Source organism: Lissotriton vulgaris, chromosome 7 (assembly GCF_964263255.1).
Source record: "Lissotriton vulgaris chromosome 7, aLisVul1.2, whole genome shotgun sequence".
NCBI lineage: Eukaryota > Metazoa > Chordata > Amphibia > Caudata > Salamandridae > Lissotriton > Lissotriton vulgaris.
In genome coordinates, this window is record NC_141695.1 from 857,140,265 (window position 1) to 857,165,617 (window position 25,353).

Here is a 25,353-nt window from a genome sequence, read left to right on the forward strand (position 1 = left end):
GATGAGGAAGGTACATCTTCCAGGAAGGAAACGATTCCATTACATAGCCTTGGGCCTAAAGGTTTACATGTGGACAGTCAAATGAAAAAAGAAGCAAGGCCTACAGACAGTGCAGGTGTTTTTATAAATACTTTTGAAGACTTAGATATTCACAACCAATCAATGTGTTAGTGCGGCAATTAATAGGCATAATATTTTCATGGGAAACAGATGAGGACTGAGTCAGTAGAAGACTAAGAAGCTGTGCTCAAGAAACTGGAATTCACTTGTAAATTTTGTTCCCTACAAGATGATCTCATAAGGTACCAGTTAGTGATGCATTAAAATGATACTGGAATCCAGGAGACACTGTGGGTGTGTGGTGATTCCCCTTTGAATGAAAAAGTAGTCATTATAAAGAAAGCTGAAATGTCAAAAAGGTGTGCCAAAGCTGCTTTAAAAAGCAGTAATGATGGGTAGGTGGTTTGCAAGGGGTATAACTCAAAGGATGAGGAGAGAAAAATGGCAAAACGTAGAGGCAAGGGCTGCGGCTGGAAGGTGCTTACTAAAAATAAAACAGGAGTGAAGAGCAAATGTCCTACATGTTTTACTGGATGGAATATGGGTCATATGGCCAAGGATGAAAACTGTCCTGTGATCAAATAAAAGTGTGCTTACTGCGGAATATGGGCCATTTCACCAGTCTTTGCAGGAAAAAGTCTAATAAAGACGACAGAAAGACTTTTAAATGTGTAATGGAAAATGAGGATGATAAGGATGGTGAGAGTGTATCCTTCAGCGATGAAGGGGTCCTCAGCATTGAGGGTGCTGTTTGCATTGACGATGCCATTTTAGATGTGAGTGTAAACCTGAAGAAAAAGCCCATGTGTGATATAAACATTGGCGGAATACAGATACAAATCGTTCCTGACTCTGGATCACCTTTTGCAATAGTACAACGTTCAGTGTGGGAGGACAGGTTTGCAACAGTGTCAGCTGACTGCCTAGATCCAACAGAGTACACCCAGTTACATTTACTAGAGAGAGGATTCTAATGGCTGGATTTGTAGAAACCCCATTTGAATTTAGAAACAGGCCAGCCCAAGGTAAATTGTATATAGCAGAGAAGAGACAATCTGTACTTGGCTGGGTGGATCAGGGGGCTTTAGGTATTACCCTTGAGCCCAACAAGAGGGACCAAGTAATGCTACTCAGTGAACACACAGTGTCAATGGAAGAGGAGGTTAAGGGACAATTCCCGAGCACCTTTTCCGGTAAAGTAGGAAATATTTGTGGATTTGTCCACAAAATTGTATTAAGCGAGGTAGCTGTACCAATATGTTATAAAGCAAGGAACATACACATAGATGTGAGAGAAGGTGTCATGGCAGAGTTGGATGCCTTAGAGAGCAAAGGTATAATAGAACCTGTAGAAAGTGCGGAGTGGTGGGCTCAGTTGGTCGTATCCCGGACGTATGATGTTGTTTCGTTTATGCATTGACCTCAAAGATTTTTTTTAATAAATCTTTTTATTAACCAATTATTCAGCAACATATCAAAAGTTATACAGCATTATTGGGCAACTCTGAGTACAGATAATTCCAATGCAACATTTGCAAGAATATAGGTACCATCTTTATTGACCACATATAGTCCCAAAGTGTCAGACCCACCTACACAGACCTATTTGGATGAAAGCCCTGTACTCATCCACTTACCCCATATTTTCCCCCATTTTCGAGGGCAGCCCCAACTTTGGAAAACTGCTTTTTTGCCTGCACAACACCAATCCAGGTCCTGTTCCCAATCCACCACCCACTGAGGTCTCTCCGCCCTCCAGGCTCTGGCTATATTACTCTTCGCTATTACTGACGCAACCATCAACCACTCCCTATGATACACTGACCATTTTTCTTTCCCAGTCATGCAAAATATATGCCATCTATTCTCCAGTTTGATCACCTGACCCACAACTTCAGACATAAATCTCATTATTGCTACCCAGTATTGCTGTATTTTTGGGCAGCCCCACAGAATATGAAGAAAAGGAACCCATCTCCCAATAAACCCTTGTACATTGGTCTGTATTACTATGGAACAACCGGTGTATGAGGGCTCTTGAGGAGCATGACCTATGCAGGATACAGAGTTGTTTGAGATGGAAGCGCACCCTTATGGTCACTTCCCTGGGGCTCTGGAGCACCTCCTGCCAATCATTGTCTGCAGGTATGCCCACGACTGTCTCCCAAGTCTCTCATAAGGTACCCAGAGGGTCACATGTGTTATTCATGATCTCTCTATATATCAGGGAGGTGGCTCTATCTATCATAGGGTCTAGCAACAGTCTATCTTCTAGTGGTGTGTATTCAGTTTGCTGATTACCTTCAAGGATGTGAGTTTTAAGTGCATGCCCAAACTGGAGATATCGAAACATCTCAGACCTGGGCATCTGGTGTTCCACTTATAAGTTTTTGAAAGGGGATTATAGCCTGACCCCTCCAGAAGTCCCTAAAGTGTTCTACCCCCAGTAGGCTCCAATTACTGAATCAGCTCAGATTTCCCACCTCCTTGACGAGATCACTATCCCACAGTGGCGTCCTCTCCATCAACTTATCTCCCCTTCTAAAGAATTTTGTGGCCAGGTGTGGACTACTGTCTGTGTGTGTGGTGGTCATCGCTTTTCAAGCCTCTTGCTATACAGCACCGCTGGACATCCCCATGTCCTATTGTGTATTGATACACCCTGTATGCTGGTTCTTCCTGTCCTGCAAACACCCTTTCTTTGACTGTGACCAGCTGTACTGCCCAGTAGTGCTTTCTAATATCAGGAATCGCCAGACCCCCAATAAAATCTCCTCACTGCAATTTATGGAGGGCTATCCGGGTGCTGCCTCTATCCCATAGGAGATTACGCCGCTTGCTACCTACTTTTTGAAAAAAATCAAATGGTATATTGTACGGCATATTCTGCAGGGCATAAAGCAGGCGTGACAAGGTCATAATTTTGAAATAAAAGGCATGTCCTATCAGTGACACTGGCAGTCGTCTCCAGTGTATTACATCGCGGCATAGCCTGTCTAGGTGTGGGAGTATATTATCCGCCAAAATCTCATCCCTGTTCTTGGAAATCACTACTGCAAGGTATGTAAACTTTTCCTTAAGTGTAAGGGATTGTCCACTAGCTGGGAGGGTCGGGACAATCCTGGACAAGGGGAACAATCGGGAGTTGCCCCAGTTGATCTGGTACCCAGTGTAACTTCAAGCCGTTGAAATATATGGAGCAGTCTGTCCACAGAGAATCGGGCCCAGGTGGGGTAGAGCTATCTTACGTCAGCATATAATGAGTTCTTTTCCTCCCAACTGCCCTTTCCCATAATGCCTGCCACAAATGGGTCACGCCGGGACCATGCGACCAGAGGCTCCAGCGCCATTGCGAAAAGCATAGGTGACAATTGGCACCCCTTACTTGGTACCTTGTGTAGGGCAAAAGGGCGGCACACAGTTCCGCTTACCTTCACCCTCTGTAGTGGTTCCTTGTATAGGAGCTTTATCCAGGTGGAGATCTTATGACCAAATTTGAACCTTTCCAATGCAGAGAAACAGTAGTTCCATTCAATGCAATCAAACGCCATCTTAGCGTCTGGTGACAGCAATACTGCGTCTTATTCTGGTTCATCTGCAGTCATGTGTTGCACTCCCTACAGGTGCCTCAAATTAAATTTGGGGCTTCTATGAGGCATAAAGCCTGATTGATCAGAGTGTATTATGGTAGCTGACACTCCCCTTAAACTGGTCCAAAGGGCCTTCGCCAGCACCTTAACTTCTATGTTTCATAGCGAGATGGGCCTGCACAGGTAGCAATCCTTAGGGGGTTTTCCTTTTTTTGAATGACCACTATCATGGCCAGCCGCTGGTCCTCAGAAAGTCTGCAGACTGTCCCTGCTTCCTGGAACATGTTGAGCATATGTGGTGACACTGCAGCGGCCACCCCTTTCTAAAGTTCAGCTGGTAGGCCGTTGGGCCCAGCCACCATACCTGTTTATAAGTCTCGTATTGCCTGTGTTATTTCTTCGACTGTTAAATCCTTCTCCAGCGCTCTGCGCTCTTCAGTCGACAATGTGGGGAGTCATATGTCTCTCAGGAGTTCAGTGCAGTCAGTTTCTGTTCTAACGGAGGTGGACATGTACAGTGGCTCATAATGGACAGCAAATGCCTCAGCAATCTCCCTTCCTGTTTTATGCAGGTGTACAAATCTCTCGGTCCCCAAATCTTTTCCAATCCCTTTTCTCTAGCCATGCTATCATTTTATTAGCCTTATAGCCCACTACATAAAGCTGTCTTTGTGTCACTCTTGCCAGAGCCCGAACCTTATCCTTGTCTATGCCCCTCATTTCTAGATAAGTTGCGCTTGGTGCTTAACAATCGGGTCGGGGATACTGCCTTTCGGCACTGAAACCTCAAGCTACTTGATCTCTATTTCCAGGGCCCCAAATTGTGGCTTTTGTTCCTTCCTCTTTCCCCTTGCCAGGGCCTGGCCATATCCTCTTATTACCGTTTTATAAGCCTCCCATATCGTACATGCCGATTCAACCGACCTCACATTGTTTTGATAGTACTGCTTCGTTCTTATTCATATTTTATCCTTAAATTGTTCATCCTGTAGGAGCCAGGAGTCTAGTCTAGGTGGTAGTGTATTGTCTCTGCCAGGTCCCTGGAGTAGGCCTGGGCGGTGAATTCCGCTCCGGTCGCAGAGTTTGCGGAGTTTTCTGCACTACGCGGAGCTCGTGGAGTGCAGAAAACTCTACTTCGCGTAGTGCAGCAGAGTTTTTTTACCCGCTCGCGAACTGTAAGTTCATGATTGTGAGCTGCCACTTGGGTAGAATTTTTACCCAAGCGGCATGAAGACTGGCAATTCGCACTGCACTCCGCCACTTGCGGAACTTTGCTGAGTTTTTTTGTCACTTTGCGCAATTCCGCTTAAAATCCTCTGTAAACTACGGACAGGCCTGCCCTGGAGCCACACCTCAAGAGGTGAATGGTCTAAGATGCCTCGTGCCTTATGTACCTCATCTCAGAATAGTCTGAACCTCGGAGATTTGAACAAAAATATTGTAAGTGACAAATTTCCATTAGCTAGAATAGATGAACTCTTATCACACTCCAAGGGGATAGAATGGTTTTCAACATTCAATTTAACGTCAGCCTATCACCAGGTTCAACTGCATCCTTCTAGCAGGGTCCTGAGGGCCAGAGACAAATTGCTGCATAATTCTAGGTTAAAGTTGGTACTGGAGAAGTTAGCTGATAAAGGTCTAGCCGCAGACATGCTGGTTTGCAATGCATTAGGTTACATATTTAGGCCATGAAGTTGGCGGTGATGGTATATCCCCAAAAAAGGGACATAGTTGAGGCTGTTAGCAATGCCCTGCCCTGACCTCGAAAGAGGAAGTTAAGTCTTTCCTAGGGCTTGCAGAATTTTACTCAAAATACATACAAAACTTTTTTATGAAAACACATGGACTTAGGCAATGGTTGAAATTAAGGCAGGAGTTTGTATGGAATGAAGATTTACACAGTGATTTTGAAAAAAATAAAGCTTGAGATAAGCACAGCTGTTCCTTTTCAAGGCTTTGATGCAGGAACCCATTGCATATTTACCACAGATGCTAGTGGGAAGGGGCTGGCGTGGTGGAGGAATTCACTGTGACATATGCTTCTCGTTCACTTTCACCAATGGAGGAAAAGTTCTCACTAACCGTAAAAGAAATGTTAACTGTGGTCTAGGCAATTGAAAAAATCTGACAATATGTATGAGGATCACAAATCACCCCATGAACAGATCATAAACCATTGGTAAAGCTTCTGATTTCTAATGGCATTGTCAGGGATATCCCACGTATTGCAAGAACGATCCTTGAGGCTGTTGGAGTTTATGTACCATGTTGAGTATCTGCCAGGGAAAAGAAACAAAGTCATTCTCCTTTGCCTTTTAAGAATGAAGGAAATGATGAATTGAAGGATTTCAGTGTGGGCAATGACTAGGGATAGTATAAATGCTATACCGAAGGAGGAATGGGAAGCAAAATATGAGGATATGAGGAGAATGAAACATTTCCTTATCAATAGTTGGTCAGATAAGAAGGAATTACAGGATGAATGCAAAAGCTTGTGGGAGATTAAGGATGACTATCCCTTAGTGATACAGGTTTACGTTTTTAGGGGGGGAGGGGGGAGAGTAGTACCTCTGAAGGAGTTGAGATGAAGAATTTTGGATTTAAACCATAAAGGATATCTTGGAATTGTCAAACTAAAAAAAGAGTGAATTCTATGTATTAGTGGGCAGGCACAGACTTTAATACAGAAAGGTTTGTAAAAAATTGCCTGTTGTGTGCTAATTCAGACAAAGCACAGTCCATGTTAAGGCCACCTTTGGGTGATAGGTGGTGCCTAGAGCGTCCTTGGGAGGATCTGAGCATAGACATTCTGGGTCTAATTCTTGATGATTGAGATTTGTCGAAACATGTCATTGTAGCCATCAACCATTATTCCAAATGGCCTGAAATTGAGGTTTCTGGTGAGGTTGATGCCAAAAATATTTACAACAAGGGGTGGTGAGGGACAGAGTCTCTGAATTAAGCAGAAAGCTCTCACCCAGTCAAGAGATCAGGGCTAGATCCAACACCGTTTTTTAGCTCACTGCACCATCCCAGTTTCAGAACCTGGCTGTATGCAAATTAGTCTGTTCCTGTCCCAGTGCATGATGGGAACAGGGCAAACCAAACTACAAAAGCCAATTCTTACACTGGGAAGGAAACAAGCTCCCGGGGACCGGTTTCTGGCATTACAGCCGTCTTCGGCCCGGTTTGCTTGAATCCTGATGGTGCAATGAGCAAGGGTCTCACATCTGAGAATACCCTTCCACGCTTAGGGTGGACAAAAATATTTACAACAAGGGATGGTGAGGGACAGAGTCTCTGAATTAAGCAGAAAGCTCTCACCCAGTCAAGAGATCAGGGCTAGATCCAACACCGTTTTTTAGCTCACTGCACCATCCCAGTTTCAGAACCTGGCTGTATGCAAATTAGTCTGTTCCTGTCCCAGTGCATGATGGGAACAGGGCAAACCAAACTACAAAAGCCAATTCTTACACTGGGAAGGAAACAAGCTCCCGGGGACCGGTTTCTGGCATTACAGCCGTCTTCGGCCCGGTTTGCTTGAATCCTGATGGTGCAATGAGCAAGGGACTCACATCTGAGTATACCCTTCCACGCTTATGGTGGACAAAATTGATTCAGAAAAGGGGGTGGTGATGAACAGAGTGTCTGAATTAAGCAGACCACTCTTACCCAGTCCAAAGATCAAGGCTTTCTAGTCCATTTGATAGGCCGTTTGGCTGATTTGCATATAACCAGGTTCTGAGCTGGGATGGAGCAGTGAGATAAATAACGGTGATGGATCAAGCCCTGATCTTTGGACTGGGTAAGAGTGGTCTGTTTAACTCAGACACTCTGTTCATCACCACCCCCTTTTTGTAAATCGTTTTTGGCCACTATAGGTGTGGCAGGGTATACTCAGACATGAGTCCCTTTCTCACTGCTCCATCAGGATTCAAGCAAGCCGGGCCGAAGAAGGCTGAAATGCCAGAAACCGGTCCCCGGTAGCTTGTTTCCTTTCTGGTGAAGAATTGGCTTGGTAGTTTAGTCTGCCCTGTTCCCATGATGCACTGGGCCAGGGACAGACTGATTTGCATATAGCCAGGTTCTGAGCTGGGATGGGGCAGTGAGATAAATAACGGTGATGGATCAAGCCCTGATCTTTGGACTGGGTAAGAGTGGTCTGTTTAACTCAGACACTCTGTTCATCACCACCCCCTTTTTGTAAATCGTTTTTGGCCACTATAGGTGTGGCAGGGTATACTCAGACATGAGTCCCTTTCTCACTGCTCCATCAGGATTCAAGCAAGCCGGGCCGAAGAAGGCTGAAATGCCAGAAACCGGTCCCCGGTAGCTTGTTTCCTTTCTGGTGAAGAATTGGCTTGGTAGTTTAGTCTGCCCTGTTCCCATGATGCACTGGGCCAGGGACAGACTGATTTGCATATAGCCAGGTTCTGAGCTGGGATGGGGCTGTGAGATAAATAACGGTGATGGATCAAGCCCTGATCTTTGGACTGGGTAAGAGTGGTCTGTTTAACTCAGACACTCTGTTCATCACCACCCCCTTTTTGTAAATCGTTTTTGGCCACTATAGGTGTGGCAGGGTATACTCAGACATGAGTCCCTTTCTCACTGCTCCATCAGGATTCAAGCAAGCCGGGCCGAAGAAGGCTGAAATGCCAGAAACCGGTCCCCGGTAGCTTGTTTCCTTTCTGGTGAAGAATTGGCTTGGTAGTTTAGTCTGCCCTGTTCCCATGATGCACTGGGCCAGGGACAGACTGATTTGCATATAGCCAGGTTCTGAGCTGGGATGGGGCAGTGAGATAAATAACGGTGATGGATCAAGCCCTGATCTTTGGACTGGGTAAGAGTGGTCTGTTTAACTCAGACACTCTGTTCATCACCACCCCCTTTTTGTAAATCGTTTTTGGCCACTATAGGTGTGGCAGGGTATACTCAGACATGAGTCCCTTTCTCACTGCTCCATCAGGATTCAAGCAAGCCGGGCCGAAGAAGGCTGAAATGCCAGAAACCGGTCCCCGGTAGCTTGTTTCCTTTCTGGTGAAGAATTGGCTTGGTAGTTTAGTCTGCCCTGTTCCCATGATGCACTGGGCCAGGGACTGACTGATTTGCATATAGCCAGGTTCTGAGCTGCAATGGGGCAGTGAGATAAATAACGGTGATGGATCAAGCCCTGATCTTTGGACTGGGTAAGAGTGGTCTGTTTAACTCGGACACTCTGTTCATCACCACCCCCTTTTTGTAAATCGTTTTTGGCCACTATAGGTGTGGCAGGGTATACTCAGACATGAGTCCCTTTCTCACTGCTCCATCAGGATTCAAGCAAGCCGGGCCGAAGAAGGCTGAAATGCCAGAAACCGGTCCCCGGTAGCTTGTTTCCTTTCTGGTGAAGAATTGGCTTGGTAGTTTAGTCTGCCCTGTTCCCATGATGCACTGGGCCAGGGACAGACTGATTTGCATATAGCCAGGTTCTGAGCTGGGATGGGGCAGTGAGATAAATAACGGTGATGGATCAAGCCCTGATCTTTGGACTGGGTAAGAGTGGTCTGTTTAACTCAGACACTCTGTTCATCACCACCCCCTTTTTGTAAATCGTTTTTGGCCACTATAGGTGTGGCAGGGTATACTCAGACATGAGTCCCTTTCTCACTGCTCCATCAGGATTCAAGCAAGCCGGGCCGAAGAAGGCTGAAATGCCAGAAACCGGTCCCTGGTAGCTTGTTTCCTTTCTGGTGAAGAATTGGCTTGGTAGTTTAGTCTGCCCTGTTCCCATGATGCACTGGGCCAGGGACAGACTGATTTGCATATAGCCAGGTTCTGAGCTGGGATGGGGCAGTGAGATAAATAACGGTGATGGATCAAGCCCTGATCTTTGGACTGGGTAAGAGTGGTCTGTTTAACTCAGACACTCTGTTCATCACCACCCCCTTTTTGTAAATCGTTTTTGGCCACTATAGGTGTGGCAGGGTATACTCAGACATGAGTCCCTTTCTCACTGCTCCATCAGGATTCAAGCAAGCCGGGCCGAAGAAGGCTGAAATGCCGGAAACCGGTCCCCGGTAGCTTGTTTCCTTTCTGGTGAAGAATTGGCTTGGTAGTTTAGTCTGCCCTGTTCCCATGATGCACTGGGCCAGGGACAGACTGATTTGAATATAGCCAGGTTCTGAGCTGGGATGGGGCAGTGAGATAAATAACGGTGATGGATCAAGCCCTGATCTTTGGATTGGGTAAGAGTGGTCTGTTTAACTCAGACACTCTGTTCATCACCACCCCCTTTTTGTAAATCGTTTTTGGCCACTATAGGTGTGGCAGGGTATACTCAGACATGAGTCCCTTTCTCACTGCTCCATCAGGATTCAAGCAAGCCGGGCCGAAGAAGGCTGAAATGCCAGAAACCGGTCCCCGGTAGCTTGTTTCCTTTCTGGTGAAGAATTGGCTTGGTAGTTTAGTCTGCCCTGTTCCCATGATGCACTGGGCCAGGGACAGACTGATTTGCATATAGCCAGGTTCTGAGCTGGGATGGGGCAGTGAGATAAATAACGGTGATGGATCAAGCCCTGATCTTTGGACTGGGTAAGAGTGGTCTGTTTAACTCAGACACTCTGTTCATCACCACCCCCTTTTTGTAAATCGTTTTTGGCCACTATAGGTGTGGCAGGGTATACTCAGACATGAGTCCCTTTCTCACGGCTCCCTCAGGATTCAAGCAAGCCGGGCCGAAGAAGGCTGAAATGCCAGAAACCGGTCCCCGGTAGCTTGTTTCCTTTCTGGTGAAGAATTGGCTTGGTAGTTTAGTCTGCCCTGTTCCCATGATGCACTGGGCCAGGGACAGACTGATTTGCATATAGCCAGGTTCTGAGCTGGGATGGGGCAGTGAGATAAATAACGGTGATGGATCAAGCCCTGATCTTTGGACTGGGTAAGAGTGGTCTGTTTAACTCAGACACTCTGTTCATCACCACCCCCTTTTTGTAAATCGTTTTTGGCCACTATAGGTGTGGCAGGGTATACTCAGACATGAGTCCCTTTCTCACGGCTCCATCAGGATTCAAGCAAGCCGGGCCGAAGAAGGCTGAAATGCCAGAAACCGGTCCCCGGTAGCTTGTTTCCTTTCTGGTGAAGAATTGGCTTGGTAGTTTAGTCTGCCCTGTTCCCATGATGCACTGGGCCAGGGACAGACTGATTTGCATATAGCCAGGTTCTGAGCTGGGATGGGGCAGTGAGATAAATAACGGTGATGGATCAAGCCCTGATCTTTGGACTGGGTAAGAGTGGTCTGTTTAACTCAGACACTCTGTTCATCACCACCCCCTTTTTGTAAATCGTTTTTGGCCACTATAGGTGTGGCAGGGTATACTCAGACATGAGTCCCTTTCTCACTGCTCCATCAAGATTCAAGCAAGCCGTGCCGAAGAAGGCTGAAATGCCAGAAACCGGTCCCCGGTAGCTTGTTTCCTTTCTGGTGAAGAATTGGCTTGGTAGTTTAGTCTGCCCTGTTCCCATGATGCACTGGGCCTGGGACAGACTGATTTGCATATAGCCAGGTTCTGAGCTGGGATGGGGCAGTGAGATAAATAACGGTGATGGATCAAGCCCTGATCTTTGGACTGGGTAAGAGTGGTCTGTTTAACTCAGACACTCTGTTCATCACCACCCCCTTTTTGTAAATCGTTTTTGGCCACTATAGGTGTGGCAGGGTATACTCAGACATGAGTCCCTTTCTCACTGCTCCATCAGGATTCAAGCAAGCCGGGCCGAAGAAGGCTGAAATGCCAGAAACCGGTCCCCGGTAGCTTGTTTCCTTTCTGGTGAAGAATTGGCTTGGTAGTTTAGTCTGCCCTGTTCCCATGATGCACTGGGCCTGGGACAGACTGATTTGCATATAGCCAGGTTCTGAGCTGGGATGGGGCAGTGAGATAAATAACGGTGATGGATCAAGCCCTGATCTTTGGACTGGGTAAGAGTGGTCTGTTTAACTCAGACACTCTGTTCATCACCACCGCCTTTTTGTAAATCGTTTTTGGCCACTATAGGTGTGGCAGGGTATACTCAGACATGAGTCCCTTTCTCACTGCTCCATCAGGATTCAAGCAAGCCGGGCCGAAGAAGGCTGAAATGCCAGAAACCGGTCCCCGGTAGCTTGTTTCCTTTCTGGTGAAGAATTGGCTTGGTAGTTTAGTCTGCCCTGTTCCCATGATGCACTGGGCCAGGGACAGACTGATTTGCATATAGCCAGGTTCTGAGCTGGGATGGGGCAGTGAGATAAATAACGGTGATGGATCAAGCCCTGATCTTTGGACTGGGTAAGAGTGGTCTGTTTAACTCAGACACTCTGTTCATCACCACCCCCTTTTTGTAAATCGTTTTTGGCCACTATAGGTGTGGCAGGGTATACTCAGACATGAGTCCCTTTCTCACTGCTCCATCAGGATTCAAGCAAGCCGGGCCGAAGAAGGCTGAAATGCCAGAAACCGGTCCCCGGTAGCTTGTTTCCTTTCTGGTGAAGAATTGGCTTGGTAGTTTAGTCTGCCCTGTTCCCATGATGCACTGGGCCAGGGACAGACTGATTTGCATATAGCCAGGTTCTGAGCTGGGATGGGGCAGTGAGATAAATAACGGTGATGGATCAAGCCCTGATCTTTGGACTGGGTAAGAGTGGTCTGTTTAACTCAGACACTCTGTTCATCACCACCCCCTTTTTGTAAATCGTTTTTGGCCACTATAGGTGTGGCAGGGTATACTCAGACATGAGTCCCTTTCTCACTGCTCCATCAGGATTCAAGCAAGCCGGGCCGAAGAAGGCTGAAATGCCAGAAACCGGTCCCCGGTAGCTTGTTTCCTTTCTGGTGAAGAATTGGCTTGGTAGTTTAGTCTGCCCTGTTCCCATGATGCACTGGGCCAGGGACAGACTGATTTGCATATAGCCAGGTTCTGAGCTGGGATGGGGCAGTGAGATAAATAACGGTGATGGATCAAGCCCTGATCTTTGGACTGGGTAAGAGTGGTCTGTTTAACTCAGACACTCTGTTCATCACCACCCCCTTTTTGTAAATCGTTTTTGGCCACTATAGGTGTGGCAGGGTATACTCAGACATGAGTCCCTTTCTCACTGCTCCATCAGGATTCAAGCAAGCCGGGCCGAAGAAGGCTGAAATGCCAGAAACCGGTCCCCGGTAGCTTGTTTCCTTTCTGGTGAAGAATTGGCTTGGTAGTTTAGTCTGCCCTGTTCCCATGATGCACTGGGCCAGGGACAGACTGATTTGCATATAGCCAGGTTCTGAGCTGGGATGGGGCAGTGAGATAAATAACGGTGATGGATCAAGCCCTGATCTTTGGACTGGGTAAGAGTGGTCTGTTTAACTCAGACACTCTGTTCATCACCACCCCCTTTTTGTAAATCGTTTTTGGCCACTATAGGTGTGGCAGGGTATACTCAGACATGAGTCCCTTTCTCACTGCTCCATCAGGATTCAAGCAAGCCGGGCCGAAGAAGGCTGAAATGCCAGAAACCGGTCCCCGGTAGCTTGTTTCCTTTCTGGTGAAGAATTGGCTTGGTAGTTTAGTCTGCCCTGTTCCCATGATGCACTGGGCCTGGGACAGACTGATTTGCATATAGCCAGGTTCTGAGCTGGGATGGGGCAGTGAGATAAATAACGGTGATGGATCAAGCCCTGATCTTTGGACTGGGTAAGAGTGGTCTGTTTAACTCAGACACTCTGTTCATCACCACCCCCTTTTTGTAAATCGTTTTTGGCCACTATAGGTGTGGCAGGGTATACTCAGACATGAGTCCCTTTCTCACTGCTCCATCAGGATTCAAGCAAGCCGGGCCGAAGAAGGCTGAAATGCCAGAAACCGGTCCCCGGTAGCTTGTTTCCTTTCTGGTGAAGAATTGGCTTGGTAGTTTAGTCTGCCCTGTTCCCATGATGCACTGGGCCAGGGACAGACTGATTTGCATATAGCCAGGTTCTGAGCTGGGATGGGGCAGTGAGATAAATAACGGTGATGGATCAAGCCCTGATCTTTGGACTGGGTAAGAGTGGTCTGTTTAACTCAGACACTCTGTTCATCACCACCCCCTTTTTGTAAATCGTTTTTGGCCACTATAGGTGTGGCAGGGTATACTCAGACATGAGTCCCTTTCTCACTGCTCCATCAGGATTCAAGCAAGCCGGGCCGAAGAAGGCTGAAATGCCAGAAACCGGTCCCCGGTAGCTTGTTTCCTTTCTGGTGAAGAATTGGCTTGGTAGTTTAGTCTGCCCTGTTCCCATGATGCACTGGGCCAGGGACAGACTGATTTGCATATAGCCAGGTTCTGAGCTGGGATGGGGCAGTGAGATAAATAACGGTGATGGATCAAGCCCTGATCTTTGGACTGGGTAAGAGTGGTCTGTTTAACTCAGACACTCTGTTCATCACCACCCCCTTTTTGTAAATCGTTTTTGGCCACTATAGGTGTGGCAGGGTATACTCAGACATGAGTCCCTTTCTCACTGCTCCATCAGGATTCAAGCAAGCCGGGCCGAAGAAGGCTGAAATGCCAGAAACCGGTCCCCGGTAGCTTGTTTCCTTTCTGGTGAAGAATTGGCTTGGTAGTTTAGTCTGCCCTGTTCCCATGATGCACTGGGCCAGGGACAGACTGATTTGCATATAGCCAGGTTCTGAGCTGGGATGGGGCAGTGAGATAAATAACGGTGATGGATCAAGCCCTGATCTTTGGACTGGGTAAGAGTGGTCTGTTTAACTCAGACACTCTGTTCATCACCACCCCCTTTTTGTAAATCGTTTTTGGCCACTATAGGTGTGGCAGGGTATACTCAGACATGAGTCCCTTTCTCACTGCTCCATCAGGATTCAAGCAAGCCGGGCCGAAGAAGGCTGAAATGCCAGAAACCGGTCCCCGGTAGCTTGTTTCCTTTCTGGTGAAGAATTGGCTTGGTAGTTTAGTCTGCCCTGTTCCCATGATGCACTGGGCCAGGGACAGACTGATTTGCATATAGCCAGGTTCTGAGCTGGGATGGGGCAGTGAGATAAATAACGGTGATGGATCAAGCCCTGATCTTTGGACTGGGTAAGAGTGGTCTGTTTAACTCGGACACTCTGTTCATCACCACCCCCTTTTTGTAAATCGTTTTTGGCCACTATAGGTGTGGCAGGGTATACTCAGACATGAGTCCCTTTCTCACTGCTCCATCAGGATTCAAGCAAGCCGGGCCGAAGAAGGCTGAAATGCCAGAAACCGGTCCCCGGTAGCTTGTTTCCTTTCTGGTGAAGAATTGGCTTGGTAGTTTAGTCTGCCCTGTTCCCATGATGCACTGGGCCAGGGACAGACTGATTTGCATATAGCCAGGTTCTGAGCTGGGATGGGGCAGTGAGATAAATAACGGTGATGGATCAAGCCCTGATCTTTGGACTGGGTAAGAGTGGTCTGTTTAACTCAGACACTCTGTTCATCACCACCCCCTTTTTGTAAATCGTTTTTGGCCACTATAGGTGTGGCAGGGTATACTCAGACATGAGTCCCTTTCTCACTGCTCCATCAGGATTCAAGCAAGCCGGGCCGAAGAAGGCTGAAATGCCGGAAACCGGTCCCCGGTAGCTTGTTTCCTTTCTGGTGAAGAATTGGCTTGGTAGTTTAGTCTGCCCTGTTCCCATGATGCACTGGGCCAGGGACAGACTGATTTGCATATAGCCAGGTTCTGAGCTGGGATGGGGCAGTGAGATAAATAACGGTGATGGATCAAGCCCTGATCTTTGGACTGGGTAAGAGTGGTCTGTTTAACTCAGACACTCTGTTCATCACCACCCCCTTTTTGTAAATCGTTTTTGGCCACTATAGGTGTGGCAGGGTATACTCAGACATGAGTCCCTTTCTCACTGCTCCATCAGGATTCAAGCAAGCCGGGCCGAAGAAGGCTGAAATGCCGGAAACCGGTCCCCGGTAGCTTGTTTCCTTTCTGGTGAAGAATTGGCTTGGTAGTTTAGTCTGCCCTGTTCCCATGATGCACTGGGCCAGGGACAGACTGATTTGCATATAGCCAGGTTCTGAGCTGGGATGGGGCAGTGAGATAAATAACGGTGATGGATCAAGCCCTGATCTTTGGATTGGGTAAGAGTGGTCTGTTTAACTCAGACACTCTGTTCATCACCACCCCCTTTTTGTAAATCGTTTTTGGCCACTATAGGTGTGGCAGGGTATACTCAGACATGAGTCCCTTTCTCACTGCTCCATCAGGATTGAAGCAAGCCGGGCCGAAGAAGGCTGAAATGCCAGAAACCGGTCCCCGGTAGCTTGTTTCCTTTCTGGTGAAGAATTGGCTTGGTAGTTTAGTCTGCCCTGTTCCCATGATGCACTGGGCCAGGGACAGACTGATTTGCATATAGCCAGGTTCTGAGCTGGGATGGGGCAGTGAGATAAATAACGGTGATGGATCAAGCCCTGATCTTTGGACTGGGTAAGAGTGGTCTGTTTAACTCAGACACTCTGTTCATCACCACCCCCTTTTTGTAAATCGTTTTTGGCCACTATAGGTGTGGCAGGGTATACTCAGACATGAGTCCCTTTCTCACGGCTCCATCAGGATTCAAGCAAGCCGGGCCGAAGGAGGCTGAAATGCCAGAAACCGGTCCCCGGTAGCTTGTTTCCTTTCTGGTGAAGAATTGGCTTGGTAGTTTAGTCTGCCCTGTTCCCATGATGCACTGGGCCAGGGACAGACTGATTTGCATATAGCCAGGTTCTGAGCTGGGATGGGGCAGTGAGATAAATAACGGTGATGGATCAAGCCCTGATCTTTGGACTGGGTAAGAGTGGTCTGTTTAACTCAGACACTCTGTTCATCACCACCCCCTTTTTGTAAATCGTTTTTGGCCACTATAGGTGTGGCAGGGTATACTCAGACATGAGTCCCTTTCTCACGGCTCCATCAGGATTCAAGCAAGCCGGGCCGAAGAAGGCTGAAATGCCAGAAACCGGTCCCTGGTAGCTTGTTTCCTTTCTGGTGAAGAATTGGCTTGGTAGTTTAGTCTGCCCTGTTCCCATGATGCACTGGGCCAGGGACAGACTGATTTGCATATAGCCAGGTTCTGAGCTGGGATGGGGCAGTGAGATAAATAACGGTGATGGATCAAGCCCTGATCTTTGGACTGGGTAAGAGTGGTCTGTTTAACTCAGACACTCTGTTCATCACCACCCCCTTTTTGTAAATCGTTTTTGGCCACTATAGGTGTGGCAGGGTATACTCAGACATGAGTCCCTTTCTCACTGCTCCATCAGGATTCAAGCAAGCCGGGCCGAAGAAGGCTGAAATGCCAGAAACCGGTCCCCGGTAGCTTGTTTCCTTTCTGGTGAAGAATTGGCTTGGTAGTTTAGTCTGCCCTGTTCCCATGATGCACTGGGCCATGGACAGACTGATTTGCATATAGCCAGGTTCTGAGCTGGGATGGGGCAGTGAGATAAATAACGGTGATGGATCAAGCCCTGATCTTTGGACTGGGTAAGAGTGGTCTGTTTAACTCAGACACTCTGTTCATCACCACCCCCTTTTTGTAAATCGTTTTTGGCCACTATAGGTGTGGCAGGGTATACTCAGACATGAGTCCCTTTCTCACTGCTCCATCAGGATTCAAGCAAGCCGGGCCGAAGAAGGCTGAAATGCCAGAAACCGGTCCCCGGTAGCTTGTTTCCTTTCTGGTGAAGAATTGGCTTGGTAGTTTAGTCTGCCCTGTTCCCATGATGCACTGGGCCTGGGACAGACTGATTTGCATATAGCCAGGTTCTGAGCTGGGATGGGGCAGTGAGATAAATAACGGTGATGGATCAAGCCCTGATCTTTGGACTGGGTAAGAGTGGTCTGTTTAACTCAGACACTCTGTTCATCACCACCCCCTTTTTGTAAATCGTTTTTGGCCACTATAGGTGTGGCAGGGTATACTCAGACATGAGTCCCTTTCTCACTGCTCCATCAGGATTCAAGCAAGCCGGGCCGAAGAAGGCTGAAATGCCAGAAACCGGTCCCCGGTAGCTTGTTTCCTTTCTGGTGAAGAATTGGCTTGGTAGTTTAGTCTGCCCTGTTCCCATGATGCACTGGGCCAGGGACAGACTGATTTGCATATAGCCAGGTTCTGAGCTGGGATGGGGCAGTGAGATAAATAACGGTGATGGATCAAGCCCTGATCTTTGGACTGGGTAAGAGTGGTCTGTTTAACTCAGACACTCTGTTCATCACCACCCCCTTTTTGTAAATCGTTTTTGGCCACTATAGGTGTGGCAGGGTATACTCAGACATGAGTCCCTTTCTCACTGCTCCATCAGGATTCAAGCAAGCCGGGCCGAAGAAGGCTGAAATGCCAGAAACCGGTCCCCGGTAGCTTGTTTCCTTTCTGGTGAAGAATTGGCTTGGTAGTTTAGTCTGCCCTGTTCCCATGATGCACTGGGCCAGGGACAGACTGATTTGCATATAGCCAGGTTCTGAGCTGGGATGGGGCAGTGAGATAAATAACGGTGATGGATCAAGCCCTGATCTTTGGACTGGGTAAGAGTGGTCTGTTTAACTCAGACACTCTGTTCATCACCACCCCCTTTTTGTAAATCGAGGTTGATGCCAAGGCCATGATTGCCTTTCTTTAGAAAATAGTTTCAAGAGTAGATATTCCGAAGTCCATACTAAGTGATAATGGGTCACAATTAGTTTCTGAAAAGTTTGGGAATTCCTTAAGTAGGTATGGTATCCTTGGGAAGAAAATCCCAGACTATCGTCCAGCTGGAAATGGCATTGTAGAACGCTTCAACAAAGTGGGGATGGGTAGTGTACAATTATAATGATAAAGAGTGGGTGATAAAATTGTACAGCAAAGTTTGGGCATACTCTTTTCTCGAGTCTCCTGAGGCGGAAGCCGGGAGCTACGCATTAGATAAAATTGTATTTGTTGAATTTTAAAACTGTGACTATCTTTTTAAAATCACTTTTGCGCCCACTCCCTAGCACTTACCTGAGAAACCCCAAACAGCCGATATTAACGCTGTAAGGGGTCAGGAATCACTCGCATGCCGCCATTACCGGCCGCGAGGAGCCACGGACACGCCCACCCCGTTTGGCCACGCCCACCACTCGCCAAGCAGATAAAAGCGCGCCCTGATTGAAAGAGCTGCACTTTTCTCGAGTCTCCTGAGGCGGAAGCCGGGAGCTACGCATTAGATAAAATTGTATTTGTTGAATTTTAAAACTGTGACTATCTTTTTAAAATCACTTTTGCGCCCACTCCCTAGCACTTACCTGAGAAACGCCAAACAGCCGATATTAACGCAGTAAGGGGTCAGGAATCACTCGCACGCCGCCATTACCGGCCGCGAGGAGCCACGGACACGCTGTTGGACAGGCCACATGACGGGCCGCTCTCCCCCGGCTCGACCAAGCCCGAGCCAGTCATACAAGCACCACACACCACCATTGCACGTCCTACGTCCCCTCAGGGACACCTGCCCTCGAGCATGATAACCTCGTGGGTCCGATCCACGGCCGACCCACGCGCCAGCCCGGGCCGCCATCTTGGACACTTCGCCACGAGGCCGCCTGGCCCCCGATCGACCTCAACCCTGGGCCTAGCCCGGCCTCAGACATTCCGGCACCACCCTCCACCCAGGAGGCGAGCGAGCTACTTGGCCAGTCAATGGGAGAAAGAGGTGTCGATGGTTCTCCCCCGGCCAGTGCCGCTCGCCCATCGCCTCCCCGGGCGCTGGCTCCACCCCCCTGCTGGGTGTCTGGACTCCCTCATCCCGGACCTCCCGACCTCCAAGTGCGAGGGTCCGGACATCAAAGCACGCCAGCCCTATAACTGGGGCAGCTCCAGAACAGGAAGGCAGTTGTATCTTGGAGTCGAGAGACGAAAGAAGAACTCATCCTGGACGGACTACTGGCGCTGCCGTAGCTCTGTCCTGTGCACCATCATCCTGCCTGTTGGCGCTGACACAGCCGTCGTAACCTTCATCCTTCACCGTCGTCCGGATCTGCTGGCGAGGCCGCGGACCGTTGTAACTGTCATCTGCATCGGGACCTGCTTGGCTTCTCCACGGCCCGTCGACCATCCTTCATCCATATCGGGACCTGCTTGGCTTCTCCACGGCCCGCCGACCACCCTTCATCCATCTCGGGACCTGCTTGGCTCCTCCACGGCCCGATCAGCAACCACGCCGAGCTCGAGGATTGAGAGCTATTGAACTCATTGGTAACTAAGACTGTCCCGCTACCCTTTTCCTCAACCAGAGATCAGAACCGAGGGGACCCCTGAGTCCAGACCTCCTTGTATTATATCAACGTAACCTAAGAAGTGCATATAAAGTCTCGTTAACCTTCAATCTTGTGTGGTGTCCGTCTGTGGGGGGGAAGTTACTTCTCTGTACAGTCGTTGGAGACGGCTCTCCCTGGAGACCTCTCCCCGTAATCTCGGCCGACCCTCCCGGTCCGTCTAACATTGGTGGCCAGCGGCGCGATCCGAATCACCGCATAACGTACAGAGAGTAGCTCACCCCACAACGAACAACAATGTCGACTAAAGAGAGCGGATCAACTGAGAAGTTCCAAATGGAAAAGCTAGAGGAATACAGCCATCGTGAACTAAAGCAGTTCTGCATCGAACTAGGTATCGCTACCACCGGACTAAGTACCAAGGACGATTTTAAGCATGCCCTAGAATCTTGGGCAGAGACCGGGGATGTCGAAGCCCCGGAGCAAAGCACCGCGAAAAAGACCAACACGGCCCCTGAAGAGCAAAGAACGGGTCTCTCGCAAGACGAGATCCAAGAAAGAGAAAAAGCCCGACTACACGAACTTGAAATGGCCCGACTCAAGATGGACATAGAACTCAAATTGGCCGAGCAAAAAATAAACTTAGAGCACCTTCGCCTCCGAGAAGAAAGAGAGGAGAAACAGAGGCAAAGGGAGCTCGAGGAAAAAAGACTAACGTACGAGCACGAGCGGAACCTAGCCGAGATCAACCTGCGCAAACAGAATAAAGAATTAGGGGTGCCCGACAGACCGTCCACCCCCGGGACCACGGACAAAAAAGTGCACATCCCCAAGGATGTGGTCCGAGAATATTTTCGAGAAGACGACATCCAGCAATGGTTTAAGGCATATGAAATCGCGATGACTGCGCACCGGATCGATAGAGCCGACTGGGGAGCCGGCCTATGGGGCAAATTCCTCAATGAGGGCCGCGATACTCTGTTACAGCTCCCAGACCACCAGATGACCTCCTACGACCATATGAAAGCGGCCCTCCTCACTCGCTATGGCCTCACGCCCGAGATGTACCGTCAGAGGTTCCGAGACTGCACACGCATTCCAGGTACAACTTGGGTGGACTATGTAACGTACTTCAGCCGAGCCTTCGAAGGCTGGATCAGAGGGAACCACGTCACGACCTACGAGCAGTTGTTCAATCTGATGGTATGGGAGCATCTGTCCAACAACTGCTTCATTGAACTACGCCAACACCTCCTCGACAGCAAGTTAACCGATCCCCGGCAGCTCGCAGCCGAAGCTGACCGGTGGGAGATCACCCGAGTGGGCCGGAATGGGTCCTACGAGCAGAACAGGAACAACAATGGGCACCACCGACCCAGAGGAGGAGGAGGGGGCCAAGGACGAGGAAGAGACAACACTCCGGCCGCCCCCACTACCAGCACCACCCCCCCGGCCAACCGGGGCAGCACCCCGGCGCGACCGGGATACAGAGCCAATGTTACATGTCACCGATGCCAACGAGTAGGCCACTATGCAAATGACCCAAGCTGCCCGCAGTATCCGAGCCCAAGACCCCGCCAGGTGGCCGCCGCGGCACTAGGGGAAGAACAGATCTCCGAGGAACCAGAAACAGACGAGCAAGAGTATCAAGGGTGGGAGCCAGCCGCCATGACTCTCGCGTGCTTAGGGGGAAGAGACATGGTCCCGCGGGTCCCCCTACCCGCTAACACCCAGAAGTACAGCCAATGGGTGAGCATCAATGGACAACGGGCCGAAGCCCTTCGAGACACCGGGGCCAGTGTGACAGCCGTCCGCTGTCATCTGGTGACCCCAGAACAATATCTACCGAACATTCTCTGCCCTGTACGATCAGCCGACAACTCGGAGAGTCTGTGTCGGATGGCCTGCGTCCCCTTTGAGTGGGGAGGGGTCTCCGGCATGTTGAAAGTAACGGTCCGAGACGACGCCCCCGTGGACTGCCTCCTCGGAAATGACCTGGAAAGCTCCCCGTGGGCAGCCGTGGAGCGAAAAGAACACTTGGGGATGTTGGGCGTCCCAGACTGGGCGTGCGTCACCACCCGGTCTATGGCCACCCGTGCCAACCATCACCCGGAAGAACCAGAATGGCCGGCGCCTCCGCCTCCGGTCGCCCCCGCCGAGACCCCCGACCAGGGCATCCCCCTCGAACCTGCTCAACCTTCCGACCTTGCTAATCTCGACCAGTGGGCTCAAGAAGGGGGGCCCACACAAGAACAATTTCGTCAGGAGCAGAAGACCTGTCCCTCCCTTGAGGGACTCCGACAACAAGCGCTCGCCCAAAGCGCAGGGGATACCTCCGGAACTCATTGGGTCTACTGGGACAATGACCTACTGTACAGCGAGCAACGAATCGCCGAGCTGGGGGCCAACCGAGTACTGGTGGTACCACTCCGCTTTAGAGACTTCCTGCTAAATCTGGCCCACGATGTCCCCCTGGCAGGGCACCTGGGACAAGATAAAACCTACAGCCGCCTAGTGACCCACTTCTTCTGGCCAAAAATGAGAAACGATGTGCACCAGCATTGCCGATCTTGCCCCACGTGCCAAGCCAGTGGGAAGAGCGGCCGCAAATTAAAGGCCCCCCTGCAACCCTTTCCCGTAGTCACGACCCCATTTGAGAGGGTCGGAATAGACATTGTGGGACCCCTAGACCCACGTACAAGACAAGGCCATCGCTTCATCCTAGTACTAGTGGACCACGCCACCCGCTACCCTGAGGCTATTCCTCTCCGGACCGTCACAGCCCCAGTGGTCGGCAGGGCCCTGATGGGGATCTTCTCCCGTGTGGGGTTCCCCCGAGAAGTCGTCAGTGACAGAGGCACGAACTTTATTTCCAAATACATGAAGTCCCTCTGGCAACAGTGTGGGGTCACCTACCGCTTCACGACCCCCTATCACCCCCAAGGAAACGGACTTGTTGAGCGGTTCAATCGCACTCTAAAGGGGATGATCGGGGGATTGGAAGAACCCCTCCGTCGCCAGTGGGACGTGCTGCTGCCGTGCCTCCTCTTCGCCTACCGGGAGGTCCCACAGAAGTCCCTAGGCTTCAGCCCATTCGAGCTGCTCTATGGGCACCCAGTACGGGGGCCACTCAGCCTGATCAAAGAAGGCTGGGAGTTGCCTCCGGCCAAGAGTCCTCCAGATGTCTTCCGGTACCTCCTCACCCTCCGCAACCAGTCCCAGCGGTTCAGAGACCTAGCGAAAGCCAACCTAGAGGCCAGTCAAGAGGACATGAAGAGATGGTATGACCAGAACGCCTCATCTATTGAATTCGAGCCGGGGCAACAGGTCTGGGTAATGTCCCCCACAGAACCGTGCGCTCTCCAAGACAAATGGACGGGACCCTTCAAAGTAATCGAGCGCAAGGGACCCGCCACCTATCTGATCGATATGGAGTCCGCCCGGAATCCGCTCCGAGTCCTCCACACCAACAGACTGAAACCCCACTTTGCACGAACAGAACTCAGCCTCTTGATGGCCACAGACAACGGGGTTGAGGACGACTCCGAGCCTCTCCCTGACCTCTTGCGGACCCAGGAGCAAGACGGCTCCGTGGATGGGGTCCGACTCTCGGAGACCCTCTCCCAGGAACAACGCCAAGAGTGCCAAGCCCTCCTATCACGGTTTGCCAGCCTGTTCTCCCTCACCCCAGGTGTCACTTCCTGGTGTGTGCACGATGTGGACACCGGAGACAGCCCTCCTATCCGCCACCGGGCCTACCGCGTACCTGATCGGGTACGGGCCTGCATCCAGGCGGAAGTAACTAAGATGCTCACGCTCGGGGTCATCGAGCCCTCCGACAGTCCATGGGCCAGCCCGGTCGTACTGGTCCCCAAAGCAGCCGCCCCCGGAACCACACCCGAACTCCGGTTCTGTGTCGACTACCGGGGCCTGAATGAAGTCACCAGAACGGACGCACACCCCATCCCCCGGGCAGATGAACTGGTCGACCGAATGGGCGCTGCCCGCTACCTCAGCATCTTCGATCTAACGGCAGGATATTGGCAGATCGGCCTCACACCCCGAGCACAAGAACGTTCTGCCTTCTCCACCCCCGATGGCCACTATCACTTCACGGTCATGCCCTTCGGCATGAAAAATGCCCCAGCGACGTTCCAACGGCTCGTCAATCAGGTCCTGGCGGGGCTCGAAGAGTTCAGCGCCGCCTACCTGGACGACATCGCTGTGTACAGCCACCACTGGACCGAGCACCTCCACCACCTCCAAGCAGTGTTGCAAGCCCTTCAGCGAGCTGGCCTCACGATCAAGGCCAGCAAATGTCAAATTGGACAAGGGTCAGTGACCTACCTCGGACACCAAGTGGGAAGCGGTCTAGTGGCCCCTCTTCAACTGAAAATTGCCGCCATCCAGAACTGGCAACCCCCTAACACTCAAACTGAGGTGCGAGCCTTCCTGGGCCTCACGGGCTACTACCGAAGGTTCGTGAAAGACTATGGTACCATCGTGGGGCCTCTCACCGAACTCACGTCGAAAAATCAGCCCAAGAAGGTGAACTGGACCCCAGAGTGTCAAGCGGCCTTCGAACAGCTAAAGGCCGCCATGTGTTCCGCTCCTGTACTCCAGGCCCCAGACTACAGCCGGGAGTTCGTCGTCCAGACGGATGCCTCCGACCAGGGCATTGGGGCGGTCCTGTCCCAGGTGAACACCGAAGGCCTTGATCAACCGGTGGCCTTCATCAGCCGGAGACTCCTACCACGGGAGCAACGCTGGAGCACCATAGAGAGGGAAGCCTTCGCTGTGGTATGGGCCCTCAAGAAGCTCCGACCCTACCTTTTTGGCACCCACTTCCGGGTGCAGACTGACCACCGACCCCTGCAGTGGTTGATGCATATGCGGGGGGAAAACCCAAAACTGCTACGCTGGTCCATCTCCTTGCAAGGTATGGACTTTACCGTTGAACACCGGCCTGGGTCTGACCACGCCAACGCGGATGGCCTGTCCCGGTTTTTCCGCCTCGACGAAGAGAGTCCCCAAGAGGATGGGTAACTCTCCCCGCCTTCAGCTGGGGGGGACGCATGTTGGACAGGCCACATGACGGGCCGCTCTCCCCCGGCTCGACCAAGCCCGAGCCAGTCATACAAGCACCACACACCACCATTGCACGTCCTACGTCCCCTCAGGGACACCTGCCCTCGAGCATGATAACCTCGTGGGTCCGATCCACGGCCGACCCACGCGCCAGCCCGGGCCGCCATCTTGGACACTTCGCCACGAGGCCGCCTGGCCCCCGATCGACCTCAACCCTGGGCCTAGCCCGGCCTCAGACATTCCGGCACCACCCTCCACCCAGGAGGCGAGCGAGCTACTTGGCCAGTCAATGGGAGAAAGAGGTGTCGATGGTTCTCCCCCGGCCAGTGCCGCTCGCCCATCGCCTCCCCGGGCGCTGGCTCCACCCCCCT